Source organism: Chenopodium album, chromosome 6 (genome assembly GCF_948465745.1).
Source record: "Chenopodium album chromosome 6, dcCheAlbu1.1, whole genome shotgun sequence".
In the NCBI taxonomy this organism is placed as follows: Eukaryota; Viridiplantae; Streptophyta; class Magnoliopsida; order Caryophyllales; family Amaranthaceae; genus Chenopodium; species Chenopodium album.
This window is the reverse complement of record NC_137839.1, coordinates 24,629,885-24,656,823: the sequence shown is the minus strand read 5'-3', so window position 1 is coordinate 24,656,823 and position 26,939 is coordinate 24,629,885.

Below are 26,939 nucleotides of genomic sequence, written 5' to 3'. Positions count from 1 at the left end.
ACAAAGCAATATTGATCAGGGCTAGGGGAATGACACGCATCGTAAGCAAAGGTACTCATTTTATTGAATTCATCGGCTAATACATCAAGAGGGGCAAGGTCAGCTGCGACTTTACCGGAAAGAGAAAATTCAACAAGAGACTCAAGATTAGACTCTATAGCAGAAAGAGGGTCGGCCTCAGACTCTAAGGACTCGTCTATAGACTTAGACTTAGACTAGGACTCAGACCCAGACGACTCAGACTCATCAAACATAGGACCTTCGCCAGTGGTTCTTTCCAACTTCTCTCCGCTTGGTGCAGTGATCCTCAATGTCTTGCGCCACCCCTTTGAAATATTATCAGCTTGGACAATTAACTCAGAGGGGTAAAAATCCTTGTTTGTTATAACAGCTTGAACGAGCTCGGAATTATCATTGTAGACGGGCTTAGACTCATTCTTTTCCATTCCAAAAAGCAGGTTGATGCCTAGATCATTAGAGTTTGGGCTAGCTGGTTTCTCGGTTGTGAAGAGCTCTTCGTCTTCATTAACAAAGTCACAATCGAGGAACATCTCGAATCCTGGTTCACGCTTCCCATCGTGGACGAATGGCTCAGGGAATTCATAGCATGGGAAGTCTTCCCTTTCTTTGATGTACTGGCCATTGAGGGTGAATGGATATGGATCCATGGCCATTTTCGTTTTCGTGATTCGAGCGTTATTGCGAGCCTTCATATTCAAGAGAGCTTGTTTCACATCTTCTTTTGTTGGCTTGAATCCCAAGCCAAAAGTATCCTTCTTGAGTGCACCAGGATGGCCCCAAAGTTTGGCCATTTTCTTTTTGAGTCCGAGGGTCATTCCAGGGAAATGCCCTTGCTTCTTCAGAATGGCATTAATATTGGTGTTTGAATAGGGATCGAAGTCGAGATGGCACTTTTCCTCTTCTTCAATCACAAGAACATCATCGAGTGATTACCCTCAAAGATCTTCGTCTTCTTTGTCATGTTTGACATGGACGATAGGAGTGTCGATAACTTGAATGCGCATAAGAGAGGCATCAATGGTAATTGGAACCCCTCCAACTATGGCTTTCACTTTCTGGTGCAGCGATGATGGAATCGCCTTTAGCTCATGAAGCCAAGGGCGTCCTAACAACAGATTAAAAGAGGCCTTAATATCTACCACCTGAAACTTGGTGCGACGTTCAATGGCCCCAGTAGTTATGTTTAGTGTGATAGTACCCACGGCTTGACGACGAGTATTATCATAAGCATGAATCCCTTGGGTCGAGGGAGTCAGTTCTTCATTCTTTATGCCCAACTTCTTTGCAGTGCGGAGTGGGCATACATTGATTGCAGAGCCGTTATCAACCAGGCTCATAGGAACATTCATCTGCCTACACACCACAGTAAGGTGTAAGACCTTATTATGTTGATCCCCTTCCGGGGGCAGATCCTTGTCAGAAAACGAAATCAGATTGCTAGTACTTGGCAATTCAGTAGTGAGATAGTTTACCAGTCCTTGAGGAGTCATGTCATCATCAACTCCTATTTTCACCAGAGCATTCATCACAACCTTTTGATGCTCGTGGGAGGTGGCCAAAATCTTCCATACATTCATCTCCACCTTGGTCTTTTGCAATTGTTTGACCACATCGCTGTTCATAGGGTCGATGGGATCAACTGTCGGATGTGATTATGGTGGAGGTGGACTACGTTGTTGCAACCGTCCACTTCTGGTGAGAACCTTGACCTCAAAGTCTCCCCAAACATCTTCACTTGTGCCAAGAGATGAACAGGCTATATCCTTGAGATAGACGTCTTCATCGTCACTATCCCAAATTCCATTCACTTCTTCAGAACTCAAGACAAATACAACTTCCGGCAGAGGTTCATTCACAGGTTGAATGAGTATTGACGGATCAAAGGAGACTTCATCTCCTATGATAGCCAAAGCATCAGAAAGAGGACCTGTTTGAATGTTACGCTTCTTGCCCCCTGGAAGGACAGGATGTTGATTAGCATCAATTAGGTCTTGGATTGCATCCTTCAAACTCTAACACTTCTCAGTATTATGATCCTTTCCTTGATGAAACTTGCAATAAGCATTGGGGTCATAGCTAGCAGTTCTATTCTCTGGTCGAGGTTCTGGAAATGGTCCAATTGGCATAATCAGTCCTTGACCATGCAAACGGTCAAAACCAGCATCATAAGTCATTCCCAAAGGCATGTAAACCCTCCTTTGCCTTTGGAATCTTTGAGGAGGAGCATTAAGGGCCAGCACATCATTGATATTGATATTGTTGGTAGCGTTATTGGGCTTGGAAGACGAAGAAGAAGGAGTGTCGTTCTTCTTGTTTTTTTAAGTGCTGTTATTATTGTTTCTACCAGCAGTCTTCATTAGTTCGTCCTCGATATTGATTCCAATATCGTATACAGCTTCAAAGGTACTCAGAGGCAAAAACTTCAAGTGTTGCTTGTACTCATGAGTCAGATTGGCAATGAACAAGCGTGTTTGGGGGTAAAAATACCCCCTATATATGTGGACCAATGCCACCTCGACACGTGTCCGCAAGCTCAGCGCTCAATGAGCCAATTAGAGCATGACACGTGTCACTCAATGATAGAAGGGTAAAAATGGGCTCTAAGCCCACAACCCTAGAAACCGTAAAACAGTGGGAAGCCAATCTACTTAGGTTAAATAACCTAAGAGGCACATATCCCAATTCTCTATAAATACTGATTATTACATCAGTTTTAGGGGATCCAATTCTCTCTCCAAGGGTAATGCCCCCCACATTTACTCTCCCTTCTCTCTACTTTCTCTCTCTAAATACATTATTTCGGTCACTGACTTGATCGTCGGAGGCGGACCTCCGGCCCCCCCGGGGTCCGTTGTTTTGCAGGTGATCGGGCCGTTTGAGTGTTGCATTGCAGATCTGTCTCCCGAGGGACGTACACACCCTCCATTCAGGTACGTACAAAAAACCCCAAAACATATGGCGCCGTCTGTGGGGAGACACATCTGTAATGGCACAACGGTTGTGGATCACCGACTCAAGAGAGGAGCCTCCTTTGGGAGGCAGCAGGCGTCATGATGCCGGATGTCAAGTACAACAGGTGTCATGAGGCTGAATGTTGAGAGTCAGGCGGCCAAAAAGGCCTGTCAGACTAAGTCATGCATATTTGAAGGTTAAAGGGAAATGCCGTTTAATCTAAATTTTATTAGGGGAGAGACGGATAAATTGGCCAACTCCACTATTTTAATCCGACTCATTTAATGAGCCGGCCGCATGCTCAGGCCACCCAGCCGGATCATACAGCCGGCATTTATGCTCAGTCAGGTGGTGACATGCTATCGGTGATTGATAGTTTGATACTATCAACATCACACAAATTGTATTACTACACACGTAATATTATCCAAGAGTAAACTCTTGTTATTAGTGGGGTACATGCATGCGGCAAGTATACTCATGCATTTCCATACTCCCAAGTTTTTGACAGCTAGCAAGTTTGATTCATTAAGCTTCATAAGCTACACTAGTCATCATGCATTAAAATAGCATAGGCGGCAAGTTTTAATACATACTTTCATGAGCAGCTTGTATATTCACCACATTGAAAGTAAGCTCCACGGTTGTATATCATTCAAAGCTGCCTATGAGAGTCATGCGGCACATTCATTCAACATTGCTCAATACACCCAATGCTACATGCTATCGATTCATACGCAAGTCGGCAACCGGGTTGAGCATCAAGGTATCAAGTGTATGGATGACATATAGCTTCTAGGACCAGCCGTTGAGCTACCTAGACAGCCTAGCTGATTTCTTGTGTTAGCATACACAAGCGGCCAAGTTTTTTCTTGTGTTAGCATACACAGACGGACTTTGTGCCGGCTGAGCATCATCTTTTACATTAGTGTACTCAGGCGGCATGGGGTAGCTTTGCTCCAATAGTGTCAGGAGGTAAGAGCCATGAACGGTGCCTCAATTAAACGGCTGCCATGGCTGCAATGCTACTATATTCATCATTATTATGATGTAAAATATATATATATATATATATATATATATATATATATATATATATATATATATATATATATATATATATATATTGTGAGCTTAGTCAAACGGCGACTAAGCCAAACAAAGCTACAAATTCAGTGACACGATTGTCAAACGGCTACTTTGTTCTTCATTAAAACCGGCTATGTCATTGGCTCATTAAGCCCGGATGATGACCTGCTTCTTGCCTCAACCAAGCTCGACTGTGTGGTTTCTTTGTGCCTCAACCAAGCCCGGATGAGGGGCATCTTTGTTCCTCAATCAAAGCCGGCTGTATGGGCAGCTTTCCTCGTCAATTTAGCCGGCTGTAGGGGCTGCTTGGTTCATACTCAAGCCCAGCCGCAAAGGTGCTTTGTTCTTCGGATACGTGGCTGCTATATTCATCAAATTGAGCGGTTGTGACGTTGGATTGTAACCAACCTATTTCGGCTGCAGTATTGGCTCATTGAGCTCGAACTTACTCCAAGCCGTCTGGGTCGTAATCAATCAATTTATAATTTTTGCGCTACATACCGCCTAGGTTGTACCCAATTAAATACCGGCTGTAGGGGTTGCTTTGAACAACCTCAAAGCTGGTTGCCATGGTTGCTTTGTTCAACCTCAAAGCCGGCTGTGATGTGAGCTTGCAAGAGAGCTCGATTGTCAAGGGTTGCTAATCACCCATAACCATATGTATGTGGTCGCATTTTCATTCAAAATCGGTCTTCTTTACCGGCCGTACCACTCATGAAGCAGCTTTATTGCGTGAAGTTAGTTGGGTTTCATGAAAAATTACACTCATTATTATGATTACAAAAAAAAAAAAAAAATAATAATAAAAAAAAAAAAGAAAGAAAGCATGCAGCACTAACGTTTTGTATGTACATACATTTTGGTGGAAAAAGAAAGCATGCGGCACTACTACTTAAGTATATATTATACATGTGAGTAGAATATTACTTTAGTATATATATACAAGGGTCAGAAGGTATTGAAGCCCAGCTCTATACAAGCGACTCTAATGTCGAGTCGAATAAGTTAGCATATGGCATGCAGAAAGTACTCAATGTTGTCAAAGCTAACAAGAGAGATCGATTTTGAGCTTGGTCAAGCGGCAACCAAGCCGGCAGTGGGGCTGCTGCCTGCCGCAATTAAGTGCGGTTCCTTAATTAAGCAGCAACCAAGCTAAACAAAGTCAGACATCATTGAAGTCGACTGTCGTTAAATGGCATTAATGTCCGGCTGCAGTGGCATTATTGCTCATCAATTAAGCTGTTCTTCTTTGTTCATTAACCAAGGCCGGATGTATTGGCTGCTAGGGGCTGTTAAATTCTGCCCGACTGTACTGGCTGCTTGGATCAAGCGGCTGACACTACCTATTACGCGAGGTATATAAGCAGCCGTGCCATTAGATTGTAATCAACCTAGCCCGGCTATGGCATTGGCTCGTTGAGCCTGACCAATCAATTATGTCCGGCTGCGTGGCAGCTTTGTTCATCATAAAAAGAGAAAGAGCCAGCTGACATTACATATTACTCTTATTTATACGGCTGTGGTTATTAATGTGCAAGCTTGGTCAAGTGACTGTTGCTATACATATGACGACATGCCGTCTAAGTAGTGAGCAAGCAATCTCTAATTGTTCTAGCAGCGAACTTCAACTCCATATCTCATTGGTTGAGCTCACTCAGTCGGTAATCATGGAGCCGCTCGACCTCCAATCTGATGCAAAAAAGCTCACCTTGAGAGAGCAGCCGCACCTACCGAATGTAGAGGCTGCTTTGCTCATCTATCCATCTCGGCTGTGGGCTGCTTCTTGTCCCAATTAAGCCCGGCTGCACTCAAACGGCTCTAAAGTCAATTTGGATGCGTTCTCTTATGTGAGCAGGGGCTGCTTTGTTCATCATTATTATGCAAAATAACCGCCTGTGTAATCAGTGATCAAAATCATTCTTCAAGCTCAGTTGCTTGACATCTCAAAGCCGACCAACCTTCGAGAACTTGTGTTCAAACATGTATAAGCTAGCACAGGCGGCAAATTAAGTTCAAGGCAAGCGGCATGAAATGACAAATGCCGCATGGTACTACATCAAGGAGCTTGTGATATCTCCGGCTCAGATTCTTAAAGCTTTTAAAGCAAATCAAAGCCGCGCCAAGCATTGAATGTTTGAGGTAACAGTATAATAAATTACTGATTTATTCTCTTATAATAATAATAATTATTATGAGTTTTCATTATAATCATCATCATCATTATTATTATTATTATTATTATTATTATTATTATTATTATTATTATTATTATTGAATATTGATTTATTAATTCAATAAACTAAGTTTGAAACTTAGTAGCAAATTCAACGTCCAAGTGACGTGAGGCCAATGGCCGGATAATAAACTAAGTTTGAAACTTGTAGCAAATTCAACGTCCAAGTGACGTGAGGCCAATGTCCGGATAATAAACTAAGTTTGAAACTTAGTAGCTAAACTAACGTCCAAGTGACGTGAGGCCAATGGCCGGATAATAAACTAAGTTTGAAACTTAGTAGCGAATTCAACGTCCGAGTGACATGCGGCCAATGGCCAGATAACTAAACTAGGCACAAAACCGCTTAGTGGCTATACAGCCGGTCTCAACCTAGACCAAAGGCCAATGGCCGGATGGTTGCTTTTTTCATAAAATCGTCTGTCCCAACATGGACAATGGCGTCCGGCGACACCCCTCCGGGTGCAATCGTCGTAGAAAGCACTCTATCGTTTGCTTTACGTACGCATGCAGGCGACAAAAATTTAACGACCTCATTGGTCAACTCATAGCCGCCTGACCTGGGTAATCTAAAGAACGACCAAGTCTTCGGGAACCGGATGTCCAAAAGACATCAGCCGGTGATCGACCAAAGTTCTAACCTAGATTACCTTCCGAAATTATACAAGTCCTCCCAATGGGGTAGAAGGACATTGAGAGTATAATTGGATTACAAACACCCCAGGCGGCCATTTGCTTCCTGCCCCATGAAGAGTCAGGCGGCCATTTGCCTCCTGCCCCTAGGCGGCCATTTGCCTCCTGCCCCCAGGCGGCCATTTACCTCCTGCCCTGTGAAGAGTCAGGCGGCCATTTGCCTCCTGCCCTGTGAAGAGTCAGGCGGCCATTTGCCTCCTGCCCCTAGGCGGCCATTTGCTTCCTGCCCCATGAAGAGTCAGGCGACCATTTGCCTCCTGCCCCCAGGCGGCCATTTGCCTCCTGCCCTGTGAAGAGTCAAGCGGCCATTAGCCTCCTGCCCTGTGAAGAGTCAGGCGGCCATTTGCCTCCTGCCCCCAGGCGGCATTTTCCTCCTTCCCTATGAAGAGTCAGGCGGCCATTTGCCTCCTGCCTTATGGGATGTCAAACGTCTCAAAAATATTCTAAGTCTCCTAAAGGTCATATGACCACCATAGTGGGGCTAAAAGAAATAAAAGTCGTCATTTGTCTAGTTCAGGCGGAAATCATTATTATGATTGATTAACTTAGAAAATATCATACCATTTAAGGTATCAGATTTTCCAAGTTAATCAAATCCCTCTTTTATTGAACTAGACATATGCCGCCCATAGAGCTTTTGAACAAGCGAAAAATAAAGCCTTGATTTCGAAAGGAGTAATTCCTCTTGAAAGAGAAATTACCCCTTCCAAGGGGCTAATGTTTGGGGGTAAAAATACCCCCTATATATGTGGACCAATGCCACCTCGACACGTGTCCGCAAGCTCAGCGCTCAATGAGCCAATTAGAGCATGACACGTGTCACTTAATGATAGAAGGGTGAAAATGGGCTCTAAGCCCACAACCCTAGAAACCGTAAAACGGTGGGAAGCCAATCTACTTAGGTTAAATAACCTAAGAGGCACATATCCCAATGCTCTATAAATACTGATTATTACATCAGTTTTAGGGGATCCAATTCTCTCTCCAAGGGCAATGCCCCCCTACATTTACTCTCCCTTCTCTCTACTTTCTCTCTCTAAAATACATTATTTTGGTCACTGACTTGATCGTCAGAGGCGGACCTCCGGCCCCCCCGGGGTCCGTTGTTTTGCAGGTGATCGGGCCGTTCGAGTGTTGCATTGCAGATCTGTCTCCCGAGGGACGTACACACCCTCCATTCGGGTACGTACAAAAAACCCCAAGAGTGCGACTGTTTCCCTCCACCTGCTTAAGTAAGTGGTGAAGCCTTCATTCTCTTTCTGTTTGAGAATGGAGAGTTCACGTTCAGAAGTCTTGACCTGAATGTTACACTTGTAACGATTCATAAAGCTTTTAGCAACATCCTCCCAGGTCGCGACATGTTTGGATTCCAAAGAGTAGAACCACTGTTGACAGGCATGCTCCAAGGAAAAAGGGAACACTGTAGGGAAGAGTGTCACATCTACTCCCTTAAGAGCCATGGTTGCAGAAAAAGCCTTCAAATGGAAAAGCGGATTATCAGTAGGCTTGAATTTGGGAATGACAGCAGTGGAAAACTTCTCAGGAAGCTTGTCCCTTATGGACGAAGAGGTGACAGGCTGTTTCACATAAGTGAATTCTTCAGAAATCTTACTCATCTATTCCTTAATCTTGTCCATTACAGTGTTAGTGACATTGTTTTGATTGTCTTTCTCTACCGTGTTGACTCTAGTGGTGAGTGTCTGCATCATGTTAGACAACATTTCAATTGTCTTGTTGATGTTCTTGATGTCTTCCTTAGTAGCCATTGGTTGAAAGTAGACTGGAGATGGATCTTGTGGAGATGATTGTGGTGGTTTCCTTGTACGCCTCTTTGGTATAAGAGGTTGTTGAGGTATTGACTCGAACCGTAACAATCTACCCCTGCTTCTTGACCAAGTGCTGTGACACCGAAACAAACACACCTTTAATGACCAAAATTAACCTTAACCCATCCGGATAAAAAAACTTGAATTTTTTAAAAAAATCTATAATTTTGAAATTCTATTTGTTTATTTTATTGTTTTTTTTAAACAATATGGGAGGATACTATCAGACTTACTCCGAAAAAAAACGACACAAAAACAAGACTACCCTAAAATACAGTCAAAAAGTGGTGCACGACTAAGGAAAAAAGTGTGAACACGATATGTGAGTGATTGAGGTTATGGACGCGTGTTTTGACCATACAACTAGACATGACACTAAACTGAACACATAAACCACATACGAGCGCACAAAAACCAAAAAAAAGACTGACGAGACACTTTTCCTGGGCACCGTGTCACGGTGCTGACTGTCGTGACATGGTGCAGTTTACCGTCAGACGGTAGAAAGCCCCGTGTCACGGCACTGTTCACCGTGGCGCGACAGAATATGCCGTGACACGGTGCACAGTTCCAGGTCTTTTTTGTGATTTTTCCAGATTTTAATTGATTTTAGGTCCGTATTAATTACTATGTGAAAATAAATACCCTCGGTCATGGGTTAAACAAAAGAATAAACACATGAAGGTTAGCACCAAACAACCATGTAGCATTTAGGCACGATGATGTAAAAAAGTTCGCAACCTAGAGTCAAGATCTATGTTCAACTATTGGTCAAGCTTTGGGTGTCAAAAGGGTACCATGGTTAAGAGTTTGGACGCGTTAGCAAGGCAGCCTCCCTTGAGGGTGTATGCCAACGGGCGGCTCCGCGAGTTCGTGATGAAATTGAACTTGACTCCATGGTTTAGGTGGATTTAATAACTCGGATGAACCCTTATTGCCATGAGCGTTTTTGGGTTGATAGAGCTTAAATCCCCCGGGGCTAAGACGCATGTAGAACACATACGTTTTTTCAGAAAAATCGAAGGAAGTTGACTGTGAGAAGAGAAAATAAGCCACCAGACTGATTTTAGGACTGCCGTGACACGACAAAAATTCCCGTGCCACGGTACTATGCACCGTCAGACGGTGCACTATACCGTGACAAGGCAGATTTTGCCGTGGCACGGCAGTCAGAAAATCTGACTAGTGCCCTGTTTTCCTTCGTACGCAATCAAGTTATTCAATTTTTCCTACGAGATAGACCTAAATGCGACGTTAAAACGTCTATGCAAATGCAAAAATGCCAAATTAATCACAAGACTATTTTTTCAAGAATCTTTCAAGTCTCATCCACTCATCTTAATTAAATACCGATCACTCAAATCGATAAATAACCAAGAATCCTACCTAGTGGAGTCGCCAAATTGTAGGCGTCGTTCGAAGTGCGCCTACGTTAAAAGCATGTGTGAATATGCTTGGCACTCTTAGGAAGTGGGAATTGACATATACGATTAGGGACAAGGAAAGTAGGGAGCCGCCAACAAGTTTTTAAGGAACTTGTAAACCGTTCACGGATCATAAAAAGGCAACCACGAATAAGGGACAACGATAGGCAACAACGATTGACCCGTGAAGGTTACACCCCATTCATAATACATGAGATTACTAACTCCATATGGTTCGGAACCATGAAAGGAGGATCGGGGATGATGGTACGAAGTGAGTCATGGAGTCACATTCGCCCGTATTGGCCTCTACTCGATTCTTATAGTGAAAAACATTCCTGCGATCTCAAAGGCATAAAAACAAAATATTCAATTCGCTCCAAACTATTATTAAGCTAAATTGGTTGAATATTAATACAACATATTATTCTAAAATATTGTGATCACTTGAATTAATAACAAGATTAAAAAGGATCCTAAATCGGTTGTCCTAATTATCTTATTAGGCGTGATTTTCAATTACATATTCCCTTTAAACATGCAATATAGTGATCAATAAAAATAATAGAATATACATTAATATTGGAAGCAATTTAACCATAATTCCTACAATATAAAATCGTTAGAAAAATAATAGAAATAAAAGGAACATAGTTCTTACTTTGATTCTGTTTGTTTGCGACTATAAAATAATAAATGAGTTAGTAACTTTAAGGAAATAATAATAAAACAATAATTAAATTAAATTAAATTAAATAGAATTGATTTGGGGCCAAACCCTCATACAGTTCTACCTTTCACGCCTTCGTTTAAGGACAGAACCACGAGTAAAGTATGGACTCCTTGGAGTACTTGAAGAAGGAATTTTGAAATAAGAAGGGTAGGCTAGTGTTTAGGCTAAAGCATAGAAGAGAGAAAAATAGAGAATTAATTGATGCCCCGTACAACAGAAATGAGGGGGTATTTATAGAGAAAATATGCTGAGGGAACACACGAAACCGTAAAATTATAAAAACCCTCAAAAAGTATCCCGCGACATGGCAAACTTTACCGTGACACGGGAAGTCTCATCATCAGACGAGAAACATTCCCGTGACACGGTGCAGTTTTAGTGTGACGCGGGAAATTTTTAGTAAACGGGGAAGAAAACGCGTTAAGGGTTTACGAGGAAAGGACACGGAAATTCCCGTGTCACAGCAGATTTCCCGTGTCACGGGAAATCCCACCGTCAGACGGGAATGATTCCCGTGACACGGTGGGTACCTGCCGTGGCGCGGGAATTTTCAGCCCGCTTTTTCCGTTTAAATACATTTTTAACCCTAATTTCGTTCATCATTTTAAGTGTTGATTGATAATTTCGGGCCTTTTTTCTGATTTATTATTATTTGGGCTAAAATGAGAAAATAAGCAAATAAAATAAATAAAAGGTTTGGGCCAAAAATAATAAAACAATAAAATAAAAAAGTTTTGGGCTGAAATTAAATAATAAATTTGGGCTGAAATTAAAACTATGCTTTTACCAAACATCAAGACTAAGCCATGGACTGTTCAAAAATACAAATTTAATCAAATACGATTTTTTAAGCACTCTCGGGATTAAATACTGAACCCGAACAATAGTGGCGGTGAAAGGTTGTTCATTATCGGGTTTGGTTTTGGGGAGACATTTTTAGGTGTCTACACATAGGCACCCTTCATCCTCCTTAGATTTATTTCTTAGAGTTTGATTTTTACCCTTCACTTTTTAAATAAAATGAGCATTTATTTTCTTGCATATTATCATCTCATTGCATTGCATTAAAAAAAAAATCCATGTCGAATTAAGCACAGGGTATACGAATGATTTGAGGCACCCTTTGTAGCTACATCATATCACCTTTCACCCTTTAAAAAAAAATTTCTTGATAAAACACTTTGAGCCTCGTCTAACGATAGACCTTTCTTTCTTCAACCCACATCTATCTAACCTTGGGATGGTATGGTGTGCAATTTATGCAATTTTCAAAAAAAAAAAAAAAAAAAAAAGCTTGAGTGATTAAAAATAAAAAAATATAGAAACAATAAAAGTGTATAAAAGGGTAGGTGTTCCAATGTCTTTGACATAAACATGTCTTTGATATGAACACGTCTTAGATTGCGTTTCTTATTGAGTGTTCGGTACCGTGTCTGAGAAACATGAATGCGTTTGAGAAACATGAATGCCAAGTGAGTGATAGACCGCATGATCGGAATTGCCCACACTAATTAAAAATAAGAAATAATGCAAAAGCAAAAAAGAGAGAGCAAAAATATAAACAAAAGAGAGTTCAAAAGTGAGGAAATCTCAAGCATAAAAAAATAAAGATTTCAAAAGCAAGGTTGCACACCTTGGGGGCGTATCTAGGGTCTTAAGCGTTTATCCCCTTTCTTCTTCAACCTTTAACCTAACCCTGTTACAACCCTCAAAAGACCTCTTTAAGGTATACACATACTTGTGTGAGGTTAGGCTAGAGCTACGTTCGGCCTGATTGCCAACAAATACGTAGGTGTAGGCGTCGTTCGAAGTGCGCCTACGTTAAAGCATGTGTGAATATGCTTGGGACTCATAGGAAGTGGGAATTGACATATACGATTAGGGACAAGGAAAGTAGGGAGCCGCCAACAAGTTTTTAAGGAACTTGTAAACCGTTCATGGATCATAAAAGGCAACCACGATTAAGGGACAACGATAGGCAACAACGATTGACCCGTGAAGGTTATACCCCATTCATAATCCATGAGATTATTAACTCCATATGGTTTGGAACCACGAAAGGAGGATCGGGGATGATGGTACAAAGTGAGTCATGGAGTCACATTCGCCCGTATTGGCCTCTACTCGATTCTTATTGTGAAAAGTGATTCCTGCGATTTCAAAGGCATACAAACAAATATTCAATTTGCTCCAACCTATTATTAAGCTAATTTGGTTTAATATTAATGCAACACATTATTATAAAATATCGTGATCACTTGAATTAATAACAAGATTAAAAAGGAACCTAAACCGGTCGTCCAAATTATCTTATTAGGCGTGATTTTCAATTACATATTCCCTTTAAACATGCAATATAGTGATCAATAAATATAATAAAATAAACATTAATATTAGAAGAAATTTAACAATAATAACGTTAGTCAAATCAAATAATAAATTAACCTAATCATGATACTAGCAATATTTTTTAAAAAATAAGAGTAATTAAATTAATTAATTACTCACATTCTGCGTGTTCCTTTAAATTGCTACATCATGAATAAACTGTTAGTAACTTCAATAAAAAATATAAATCAAATGAAAATTAGATTAAATATATGTAGATTTGGTTTGGTCCAAACCCTCAGTTATATATACCTTTCACGCCTTGGTTTAAGGACGGAACCTCGAATTAAGTATGGACTCCTTGGAACGCTTAGGGGAATTATTATGGAAGAATAAGGAGGCTAGAAATTAGGTTAAAGTGGGAGAAGAGAATGATTTTTGGTGTAAGGTGAGAGAGAATGATTATTTGTGCCCCGAAGTGCAGAAAAGGGGGGTCCTATTTATAGGGAAAATGATCAGTGAGAACACGCGGAACCCTAAAAAGATAAAAACCCTAAAAAATAACATTGTGTCACGGTGTAGGCGTCGCTCAAAGTGCGCCTACGTAAAAAGCATGTTGTGAATATGCTTGGCACTTATAGGAAGTGGGAATTGACATTACGATTAGGGACAACGATTAGGGACAAATAAAGTAGGGAGCCGCAAACAAGTTTTTAAGGAACTTGTAAACCGTTCACGGATAATAAAAAGGCAACCACGAATAAGGGACAACGATAGGAACCAACGATTGACTCGTGAAGGTTACACCCCATTCATAATCCATGAGATTACTAACTCCATATGGTTCGGAACCACGAAAGGAGGATCGGGGATGATGGTACGAAGTGAGTCATGGAGTCACATTCGCCCGTATTGGCCTCTACTCGATTCTTATATTGAAAAGCATTCCTGTTATCTCAAAGGCATACAAACAAAATATTCAATTCGCTCTAAACTATTATTTAACTAAATTGGTTGAATATTAATGCACACATTATTCTAAAATATTGGTGATCACTTCAATTAATAACAAGATTAAAAAGGATCCTAAACCGGTCGTCCAAATTATCTTATTAGGCGTGATTTTCAATTACATATTCCCTTTAAACATGCAATATGGTGATCATAAATAAAATAGAATAAACATTAATATTGGAAGCAATTTAACCATAATTCCAACAATATAAAATCGTTAGAAAAATAATAGAAATAAAAGGAATATAATTCTTACTTTGATTCTGTTTGTTTGCAACTACAAAATAATAAATGAGTTAGTAACTTCAAGGAAATAATAATAAAACAACAATTAAATTAAATTAAATAAAGTAGAGTTGATTTGGGGCCAAACCCTCAAACAGTTCTACTTTTTACGCCTTGGCTTAAGGACAGAACCACGAGTAAAGTATGGACACCTTTGAGCACTTGAAGAAGGAATTTTGAAATGAGAAGGGTAGGCTAGTGTTTAGGCTAAAGCATAGAAGAGAGAAAAATAAACTAGAGGATTAATTGATGCCCCGTACATCAGAAATGAGGGGGTATTTATAGAGAAAATGTGCTGAGGGAGCACACGGAACCCTAAAATGATAAAAACCCTAAAAAGGTATCCCGCAACACGAAAAACTGTACCGTGACACGGGAAATCCCACCGTTAGACGGGAAACATTCCCGTGACACGGTGCATTTTTGGTGTGACGCGGGAAATTTTCAGTAAACGGGGAAGAAAACGCGTTAAGGGTTTACGCGGAAAAGATACGGAAATTCCCGTGTCACGGTAGGTTTCCCGTGTCATGGGAAATCCCACCCTTAGATGGGAATGATTCCCGTGACACGGTGGGTACCTGCCGTGGCGCGGGAATTTCCAGCCTGCTTTTCCGTCTAAATACATTTTTAACCCTAATTTCGTTCATCATTTTAAGTGCCGATTGATAATTTCGGGCCATTTTCTGATTTATTATTATTTGGGTTGAAATATGGAAATAATTAAATAAAATAAATAAAAGGTTTGGGCCAAAAATAAATAATAAGAAAATAAAATAAAAAAGGTTTGGGCTAAAATTAAATAATAAGTTTGGGCTGAAATTAAAACTATGCTTTTACCAAACATCAATACTAATCCATAGACTGTTCAAAAATATGAATTTAATCAAATACGATTTTTAAGCACTCTCGGGATTAAATACTGAACCTGACCAATATTGGCGGTGAAAGGTTGTTCATTATTGGGTTTGGTTTTGGGGAGATATTTTTAGGTGTCTACAGAAGCCCCCACTTTGACTGAGTTTGTAGAAACGACAGTTTCGAAAACAATAGTCAAAGTAGTCGATAGGGACGGAGAGTGATTTAAGACGTTCTGCGATCCTAAATCACTCTGTATACACCAATACCTGCAGAAAAATATTAATTCTACAGATAAAAGAGTAAAAGGATAGAATACGTATCTGGCACTAGTGTATCGGTGACAAATGAATTTGGCAGCTTCCTATGCTCGAAGGAATCCACAGGATATTGTTCGTTGAAATGCTTTCCATGCCCGAGGAAAGCGGATTAAGGAGTTTGGTAGTTTTCTAAGCCTAAAGAAAGCTACCGGATGATACTTTCCATGCCTGAGGAAAGTCGACATATGAATTTGGTGTTATTCTATGCTTGAAGAAATCCACCGACGATGCTTTCCATGCTTAAGGAAAGCCGATAAAGGAATTTGGCGGTTTTCTATGCTTGAAGAAAAATCCACCGATAACGCTTTCCAAGCTTGAGGAAAGCCGACTTGGCGGTTTTCTATAGCGGTTTTCTATACTTGATGAAAAATCCACCGATAACGCTTTCCAAGCTTGAGGAAAGCCGACGACTACTATAATCGCTGAAATTTGTATGATGGTTCGATTATCCCCGAACATGGGCCACAGATGATTCACACCTTCAAGTCGATAATCCGACCATATTAGGTGCTTAAAATATCGACAAAATGACTTTAATGCTTCTAGGGGCAAAATAGTAATTTTGGTGCCCTCCAACCGTCAGTTTAGAATTTTCCGCGTAATTTTACCGAAAAATTAACTGTCCAATTTGCGCGGAAAATCGTACAATTTTAGTCAAAATGCCAGGAATATTCGCAAATAGCTATGTAGGGCAGGCACAAAGCCACCGTGTCACGAAAAAGATTCCCGTGACACGGCAAGGGTCCCCGTCACGCGGAGCAGATTCCCGTGACGCGGCAGGGAGGTCCCGTCACGCGGAGCAGATTCCCGTGGCGCGGGAAATTAGTTGGCTGAAAATCAGTCAACTGACATCTTTGACCAGTCAGACCACGTGCACCACACAATATATTACCGTTACATGGTAACGGAAACCGTTGCACGGGAAACGGGATGCTTTTTCTTGCTTTAAATTTAAGCTTCTTCTGCCATTTTCGCCATTTCCGCACTCCCCTTTCTCCATTTTCTTTTTCCTTCAGCTCAAACCACCGAGCCGCGGCAGAGCTTCACCGTCGCTCGGACTTGCTTCCCGTCAGACGGTGATTCCCCCCCGTGTCACGGAGTATCATTTTTTGTCTTCTTCCTTTTTTATTTTTGTTTTCGCTAAAACTTGCTGCTACTCGTTGCTGCTTACCGCCATACTGCTGTTGCTGTCGCCTGAAGTCGCCGCTGGTGTCGTCGGAGCTCCGTCGCGTCCCAGGTTCACCGTGACACGGCATTGACTGACCGTGTCGCGGTGGTCTGCGCTGCTGTCTTCACGGTTTTTTCGAGCTTCGGGGCTCAAATTCTCATCACTTTTGCTCTAATTTTTTGCTACTTCCCTCATTTTCGATTCTCCACAAGGATCCATGTAAGTTTCCTTTGATTTTTGTCTCGAATTTGCTTCAAATGAGTAAATTTCATGTAAAAACCTTGAAAAAATTAATTTGGGGATTTTTGATTTTGAGGTTTTATGTTAAAATTCTTGCCATGAATTTACTTGTATATGTATGTATGTGTGTTTGTGAGAAATTTTAGACAAAAATTGCATGATTCGATGGAGAATTGAGCAAAATCACTCTTTTTGGTACTACTTTTTGTGAAATGATGTTCTTGTTGTTCATGTTACTTCTTTGCACTTGAAATGGTGAAATATCGGTGGTAGATCTTGTAAAATATGTTATGATGTGTTGATTCATCATTTTTGTGCAATTTCAAAACATATTTCGTGTATGTACTATATTGTTATGGAGAACGTAGTATCATGCGGCTAGGAGAACTATAGTATTAGTTTGTCATGGAGAAACTAAATACTATAAATAATTCCATTATTTTGCCAATTTTTAGCCTTGAGGTAAAAATTTAGCGTATAATGCGATAAACAACTAAATAACTTAGGAAGTGATGCTAAGCATTTAGATTTTTTTATTAAAATGCAACTCGAATTAAATGTCTTAGGAAATGATGCTAAGCATTTAGATTTTTATTTTTATAATAGCATGCCTAGGCGACGGGATCGCGATCTTTCCACCCATGGTCGGCGTCAGGCTTTTCGGGAGGACACTCCCACTATTCCCGAGGGTATGGACGACGATGCCTTAGAGTCCGAGCCTCGGGCTTCTACGAGTAGAGGTAGGTGGGTTCCACCTCTGTGGACTCCAGACCAGTTGGTTTTCTGTCGTGAGAACCACATTTCTCATCGCCCACTCTCCGGCATAGTCGACGCCACGCTTCGTCACCACGGTTCTGGAGCCGGAGATATGATTCCTCGACTTCATCAGATCATTACGAGGGATCCTGCTACGAACGTCTTATGGGAATCGGCTGGTTTAGTGGATTTTTACTCGGCGGTCATAGGGTTTCGCAGCCCCCGGGGTTGCGGTGCGACGGTTGTTCGCGCATTGTTGGAGTATTTTTGGGATACTACCAACACCTTTCATTTTGCTTGGGGGAGATGACAGTGACCCCTCTGGACTTCAGCATGATTAGTGGGCTGCGCTTCACTGACTAGGCCGTAGCTCAGATGTCTGATCTTTCTTGGGGAGCGGCTGAGGCAGCCGATTTGTTAGGTCCGATCGTTCAGCATATCAGGACCCGACCAGTGTCTCGAGGTGGTCCTAGGAGCGGGCGATCGGAGCTGGCTTCAGTTCTAGCTCGTGGCTTCGACATGGAGGAGACATCGGCTGAGCAGCGAGTGCGGATCTTCATTCCGATTTTGATCTCCATGACTCTTTCTCCTGATAGGAGTTCACGCGCACTCCTTTGCTACCTCCCTTCTTTAGTCAGGATCAGTGAGATAGGATCCTTTAGCTGGGCCAGCCTCGGATACGCCGACCTTCTCTTGTCGTTACGTCATGGCTGTCGGCAGATGAACGACGAGTCTCCCATTACTATCTACGGTCTGTGGAGAGTCGTAGAGGTGATGATCTTTTCCTCTTCTTGTTGTTTATTTTAATTTGTTCGACTCACATGCTCAAAGATTACTTTTCATTGCAGCTATGGTTCTACGAGTACTTCCCAGGCTTGGCTCCTCAACGGCGTCGTGGAGCGGTTCATGATTTACCTGTCGGGGCCAACTGGCGTGACCGAGGAGAGTCACGGGTGGAGTCTGTCTCTGCGCTGTGCGGGCTGCTACGCCGAGGCACCTCTTCTGTTGGCGTAAGAATTAGTTTTGTTGCCTGTTATTTTCTCTTTGACGTTATTTCCAGTGTTTCATGCCAACTTTTTATGGTTTTCAGGTTGCCATTGATGTCCAGTATCGTCCTTGGGCCGGGATGAATGATCTTCCCGAGGCCTTGCGTCTTTCAGTGCACCGCACCATTTTGGTTGGTACCGGACGCTTTGTTTGGTATTTGGGGGAGCGTGTCATTCGTCAGCATAGCGATGATCGCTTTGTGGTGCCCTCATCTCCAGCGGATGCTGGACTTGCGCCTGCTTAAGGAGTTGATAAACAGGGGAAAGCGCTACACTTTTCCTTGGCAGGAGCTTGTGCACATGGAGGGTGATTACGCGCAGGACTTGCTTCCCTCTCTGGCTCCTCCATCCCGTCTTCCTGAGGTATGATTTCTTTTGAGGATTTTTGTTACTAGTCTCTGTTTAAATAGTCGAATAACTTGATTATTCGATCATATTTTCAGACGACTGTTCGCCCTGTGGGGAGGATCGAGATTCCGCCTCAGTCATTCCTCTACCCGGGGCCGATTGGTATTACCGAGGACCATATTGCTGACGCGCCAGAGGGTTACAGACAGGCGCAAGAGTCTCTGCCCGAGGTCTTTGAGTCGGTAAGTTTTTTGATGCATTGCTCATCTTTTTATCACCGCTTGTTACTGATTTTTCTTTTTTTTTATCATCAGCCTAACCGCTCGGAGATGATGGGATTCATGAAGCTGGTTGACGCCCTGAAGTACTGCATCATCAAGCTTCGGCGTGGTGCGAGTTGTCGGAGCAAATCTAGCGATGTTCTTGAGGTAGCCTCATTTTTTCCACTTCTACCATTTGTTTTATTTTGCATTTGTTGACGCCTTTTGATTTTGTATCTTTCAGGAGCAACGGAGGTCCCGCTCGCGCTCGAGGCATAGAGGCTCGGACGAGGAGGAGCTTGGTCGTGGTAGACGATCTCCTGCGGTTCATCGGCATTCTTAGTCTCAGCGAGAGCCTCAGATTACTCAGCCGTTTCAGGAGGCCTAGTGGCAGCAGCCTCAGTCTTCCCAGCGCTTTCCGGGTCAGAGTCAGGGGCAGCGGTAGTCTATTTCACAGCCTTCACAGCCTGAGTTTAGGCCTGTTTTGACTCCTGTGGATCCTGGTTTATTTTCAGCTCCATCGTCTGGGATTCCTCCACCGGTGTCGGGCTTGTTCTCAATTCCGATGTATGGGACGATGCCTCCACCGACGATTCCCGTGTCTTTGAGTCAGTCTACACCGTTTTCCAGGGGTCCTTCCTTGAGTTTGACTACTGCTGGAGTCACATGGACTAGTAGGGACACTACCCCCCGTGCTCGGATGATGGCGGGACTCTTTGGCTCACCGTTCCCATATTCACAGGGAGATGATACTGGTTCTGGTTCTGCAGACTTTTGACCGAGGGTCTTTATTTGTACATACTGTGATGACACTTGACGCTGTTTATTTATTGTGACTCATTTTGTACATTATTCACAGTTTATGTATTTATTAGTGTGTGCTTGAGACTCATTGTGTGTGATCGTGTAATTTTTAATGACGCGACAAAAAACGTAAGTGGAGTAAGTGGAGGGTACCGACCTTCCCCAAAAGAAAAAGAAATAAAAAGACAAGAAAAAGTAAATAGAATAAATAAGTAAATATAAAAAGAATGAAATAAAAATAAATAATAATAAAAAAGAAATGATAAAAATAAACAAATAAAAAAAAAATAATAATAAAGAAAAAGTTGAGAATTTTATTAGGAATGAAACTCCCAGAAAACTGAAAAATAAACGGTGAAGATAAAATACTAAAAAAATTCGGATAGATAAGGGAAAAGATAAAAAAAGAAATTGCGTGGAGTGCCGTGACACGGAACTGTACACCGTGTCACGGCAAAAACTGCCGTGTCGCGGCAAAGATTCCCGTGACACGGTGGGATTCCCTGTGTCACGGTACGCGTATTTTACAGCGGTGTGGTTTACGCGTATGAAAAGATAATTTCTGAGTAGTTCCGAGCGCTTTTGCTATAAAATAGGACCAGTATATTCATGATATGCATAATTACGAAACACAAAATAATTAGAATTTCATATTTCAATAATAATGTCTCAGAATTTTGATAATACATTACGCGACTGGTCTTATTCTTTGACCAATGTTGACAAAAGAGAGTTAGAATTATTTCAAGTCAGGGGTTTACTAGCCCTGCGACATGTAGCGATTGAACATGATTTTCTTAGGGCAGCATTAGATTATTGGAGTCCAGAAACACATTGTTTTAAATTTGATTACGATGAAATCTGTCCCATGCCGGAGGAATTCGGTGCAATATTTGGATTTCCTGCTAGAAATCTTATTGCCATGCCTACCCTGCGTGAATATTATTACCAATATTTTGAACGCCATCTGAATCTATCAGATCCAGATTTAAATAGAATTGTGTGTGGTAATGAGGTAGACTTAGAAAAACTTGCAAATTTATATTTTAATCGCCCTATCTCTGAGTCTTATCATGTATATCGTAGAAGGGCATATATATTTTGCATGTTTAGCAAGCTTTTATTTGCAAACGGTAGGGTAGGACATGCTTGTCTAGCGTCTGTGCTTGAACATGTCGAATCTGGGAGATCTCCTATGCCTACGTGCCTTGGAGAAACATTTCGTGGCCTTGACGAAGCAAAAGCTGACCGAAAAGCCATCAGGAAGGGCTCTCTGGTACTGCTGCAGGTAAAAATACGTTCCGATTAGCCCCCGTGACACAAAACAGGCACCGTGTCACGTAGTCTGCCGTGTCACGGGAATCTGCACCTTTTTTTTTTTTTTTTTTTTTTTTGCAAATTTGGTTGATGGAGCCTTTAAAACTATTCGAAGCCCCCGACGATATTGAAAAATATGGCCCTAACGATCTAGTCCGCAGGAAAAAGAATTACTCTGTGAACATGTCGTATGAAGACTGGAAAAATTTCTTTTCAAAGAGGGAATTTTCCATTCGTTGGGTGGTGCTTTGGTGGAGGCTTACTAGGATGGTTGGTACAAATGATACTCCATATTGTCGTGTTCCTAGTATCTCAAAACTAACTTTTTATTGTCCTTCTCGACTGATGCGGCTATATGGACTTGAACAAGTAGTTCCAAGCTATAACGATAGTCCTCGTGAAGTATCGTTGCATGAAAGTAACGTTCACAAGTACGAGACTTATTGGATTGGAAGACCTTTGTGGACCGTTTCTGCAAGTGACCAAGCCCCTCCTCCTTTATCTAGTGCATACAACCATGAGGCTAAAATAAATATGCTATTATGACTACAATTATTGGCATCATACGCCTTATTTTAAATAAAAAATTATAAATCATAAAAGCAAAGAAATACTGATCTAATCCCTCTTCACTTTAGGAACATCCTTCTCTTTGTCAATTAGGTCGGCCTTCACCATTAATGAGTCTTTTGTAGCCCGAACCGTCACACCCCTAGTCGAACTTTCACCCCTTTCACCTTTCTTAAAATTCATCGGTTGTTTCTCTCTATAGACCATCTTCTCTTTACCCTTCCCTTTCACATAATTCTTCCTTTTCGGCATTATAGGAGTCTTAAACTCAATCCCTTGTGTTCTTGGACCTAGACGATCTTTAGGAGGTGCTTTTTTATTTCCAAGACGACTCTTCACATCAGATTTGCGTGATCCGAATCGTTCCCTCCTACTTTTTTATAGTCGGACGCAATGGAAGAATGAAAATAAAAACCTCGAACAAATAATGAATTCGCAAAGAATGCGTCACTAAAAAAAATCGGAAAACCTGAAATTCCACCGTATCACGGTGAAAAATCCCATGACACGGTGCAAATTCCCGCGTCACGGCAAATTTTATTTTATTTTGCGCAGGTATACCGTGCCACGGTGGACTGTACCGTGACACGGTAGAATGTCCCGTGTCGCGGCAAAAATCTATTTTTTTTCTTTTTTTTATTGGCGCTCAGGTCCACCGCGCCACGGTGGACTGTACCGTGACACGGTGGAATGTCCCGTGTCGCGGCAGAAATCCTTTTTTTTTTTTTTTGGTCGTGACGCAATGCTGAACTGACGCGTATACTTGATCGACGAAGGGAGGATTTTTATTTTTTAAAGTGGCCGGGCCCCCTTGAAGGGTTGCCTATGTATGCTAAAAAGGAATCAGGCCAAACGTAGCTCTATTGGGTCATGAACCCATGCGACTAGGCATAGAATTTCTTGAGTTGATCCAAGTTGGTTAAATTGTGAAAACCGTTACCGTCCATGCCTACCAATTGTGTCGCTCCGCCAGACCAGATGGCTTTAACAATGCACGAGCCTGACAAATTCGGTCTAAATTTTCCTCTTGGATCTAACACATTTTTACGAAGTGCCTTAAGCACCAGGTCACCCTCTTTGATGTTCCTAGTCTTGACTTTTTTATTAAAATGTCGCGCCATACACTGTTGGTAGGTTTGGACATGATGCAAAGCTGCCAAGCGTTTTTCATCAAGTAAGACTAGTTCATCATATCTTGCTCTAATCCAGTCGACTTCATCTAGTTGGCTTTCCAATGCGATTCGAAGAGAAGGGATTTCGAGTTCTATTGGTTGTACGACTTCAACTCCATAAACTAGAGAGAAAGGAGTAGCCCCCGTTGATGTACGAACAGAGGTTCGATAACCCAAAAGGGCGAAGTGTAGCTTACTTGGCCAATCCTTGTAATTTTCAATCATCTTTTCGATGATAGTTTTCACATTTTTGTTGGCCGAGTCGACCGCACCATTTGTTTGTGGTCTGTAAGGTGATGATCTGTGATGCTTGATATGATATTTCTGTAATAATTCCGCGCATTCGGCTTGGAAATGTGTTCCATTATCACTAATCATCTCATGTGGTACCCCATAGCGGCATATGATATTTTTCTCAATGAATTGAGCTACGTGTTTCGCCGCCAGCTTAGCATATGAGGCAGCTTCGACCCATTTGGTGAAATAGTCGATCGCTACAAGGATGAATTCATGCCCGCCTAGTCCTGGTGGTGTTATTTTTCCAATGATGTCGATGCCCCAAGTGGAGAAAGGCCATGGAGAAGTATATGTGTAGAGAAGCGAAGGTGGAACGTGCTGTAAATTTGCGTAGACTTGACACTTTATACATTTCTTGACGTATTCGTGACAATCTCTCTCCATAGTAGTCCAATAATAACCTTGTCGTTTAATCTTTTGGACTAACATCTTCGCATTCATGTGCGTTCCACATATACCGGCATGAAGGTTTTCCATGGTTTTATGTGCTTCTTTCTCGGCTATGCATAAGAGATTTCTCCCCATTGCAGTTCTCTTATGGAGTTCTCCCCTGATGAGCACATACTGTGAGGCCAGGAGCCTCAAAGCACGACGTGCCCTTTTATCAGTATTGGGTGGGTATTCTCCTCTTGTCACATAGTTAAGGATATCTGTATACCATGGCTCTTCATCTTCTTCTTGTGGTTCTTATTCATCGCCGAGTGCGTGAACATAAGTCGGTTCATATCTTCTTTCTATGGTCAGTGGCATTATGATTGTATCAGTTGGAATTCGCACCATTGATGCTAATTTAGCTAGTGCGTCGGCGAATTGGTTTTCTTCTCTCGGCAAATACGTATATTCCACTTCATCTAGTTGCTCCGTGAGAGTTTCTAAATGAGCTTGATACGTAGCGAGACTTTCACTTCTCACTTTCCATCTCTTGGAGATTTGGTTAATGATTAGTGAAGAATCACCGTAGATTCTGAGCTTCTTAATTCCCAAGGTGACAGCTGTTTCTAACCCCAAGATACATGCTTCATATTCTGCGGCATTGTTGGTGACATCAAAGTCGAGTTTCATGGAAATTGGGATGTGCTCTTCATTTGGTGATACAAGCAAGACTCCTACACCACATCCTTTTTGGTTTGACGCTCCATCAAAATAGAGCGTCCAGCTATCATCTTCAGTCATGAGTAAATCTTCGTCAGGGAAATCGTACTCATCTTCTTCTTTCTCAATTTCTTCTAGTGGAAAGTCTGCTAAGAAATCAGAAACCGCAGAACCTTTAATGACTTTTTGTGGTACAAATCTCAAGTCAAACTGAGCAAGATTCACTATCCACCTTGATAATCTGCCATTGAGTGTCGCTTTTTCGAACAAGTATTTGAGAGGATCCATCTTGGACACAACATGCACCGTATGAGTGAACATGTAATGTCTTAGTTTCTGTGCGGCCTACACAAGTGCGAGACACAACTTTTCAAGTGGTGTGTATCGCATCTCATATCCTTGAAGCTTCTTACTCAAGTAGTAGATTGCATTCTCCTTGCTTTCGATCTCTTGTGCTAGCATTGCCCCCATCGTTTCTTTTGTGACTGTAAGGTAGAGTCGCAGAGGAAAGTCAGGTATTGCTGGCGCTAGCACGGGTGGGTTTGCATGGTACTCTTTGATTTTGTCGAAAGCTTTTAGGCAATCGTCATCCCATGTGACTGGGACATTTTCCTTGAGCTTCTTGAATATAGGTTCACATATCGGTGTGAGCTTTGATATGAACCTACTTATATATTGCAACCTTCCATTGAAACCTCGAATCTCCTTCTCATTCTTGGGCGGTGGAATGGCCATGATCGCCTTTACTTTTGTAGGATCTATTTCAATCCCTCGAGAACTGATCACATATCCAAGTAATTTGCCTGACGTGACTCCGAATGCACACTCTGGATTTAATCTCATGTTGTACTTACGGAGTCTTTCAAATAACTTGCGAAGTGCGATGATATGGCCTGGGCGATCTTTAGACTTAACGATCATATCATTGACATAGACCTCCACCTCTTTGTGCATCATGTCATTTAACAATGCTGTAGCTGCTCTTTGGTAGGTGGCACCCGCGTTTTTCAACCCGAATGGCATTACCGTATAGCAATATGTACCCCATTGTGTGATGAATGTGGTTTTCTCCATATCTTCTTCAGCCATCAGTACTTGATTATATCTGGCGTAACCGTCCATGAATGATAGGAGTGCGTGGTTTGCTGTGTTATCGACCAGAATGTTAATGTGAGGTAGAGGGAACCCATCTTTCGGGCTTGCTTTATTGAGGTCCCTGTAATCAACACACATTCTGACCCTTCCATCCTTCTTTGGAACTAGAACCACATTTGCTATCCATTCTGGATACTTGGATACTTTGATGAAACCTGCGGCCAACTGCTTTCTGATTTCTTCTTTGATTTTGAGAGCAACATCCGGTTTCATATGGCGCAACTTTTGTTTGACAGGCTTCATACCTGGAATGAGTGGTATCGTATGCTGAGCTATATCCCTGTCAATTCCTTGCATATCTTGGTATGACCAAGCAAATACATCAACAAATTCACTAAGCAAGTTAATTAGCTCTTTGCGTTCATCTTGACTTAGTGTTAATCCAATTTTTACTTCTTTAATAGTCGTATCATTGGAAATGTTAACTGTTTTTGTATTTTCGATAACTGTTGTTTTATTTTCGTGTTCTTCCATTGCTTTTATTATTTCTTTGTCATTTTTATCATTAGCAAAGCAATATTGATCAGGGCTAGGGGAATGACACGCATCGTAAGCAAAGGTACTCATTTTATTGAATTCATTGGCTAATACATCAAGAGGGGCAAGGTCGGCTGCGACCTCACCGGAATTATTTGGACTAGAAGGAGAGGACTCAACAAGAGACTCAGGATTGAACTCTATAGCAGAAAGAGGGTCGGCCTCAGACTCTAAGGACTCGTCTACAAACTTAGACTCAGACTCGGACTCGGACCCAGACGACTCAGACTCATCAAACATAGGACCTTCTCCAGCGGTTATTTCCAACTTCTCTCCACTTAGCGTAGTGATCCTCAATGTCTAGCGCCATCCCCTTGAAATGTTGTCAGCTTGGACGATTAACTCGGAGGGGTCAAAATCCTTTTTTGCTATGACAGCTTGAACGAGTTCGGAGTTATCATTGC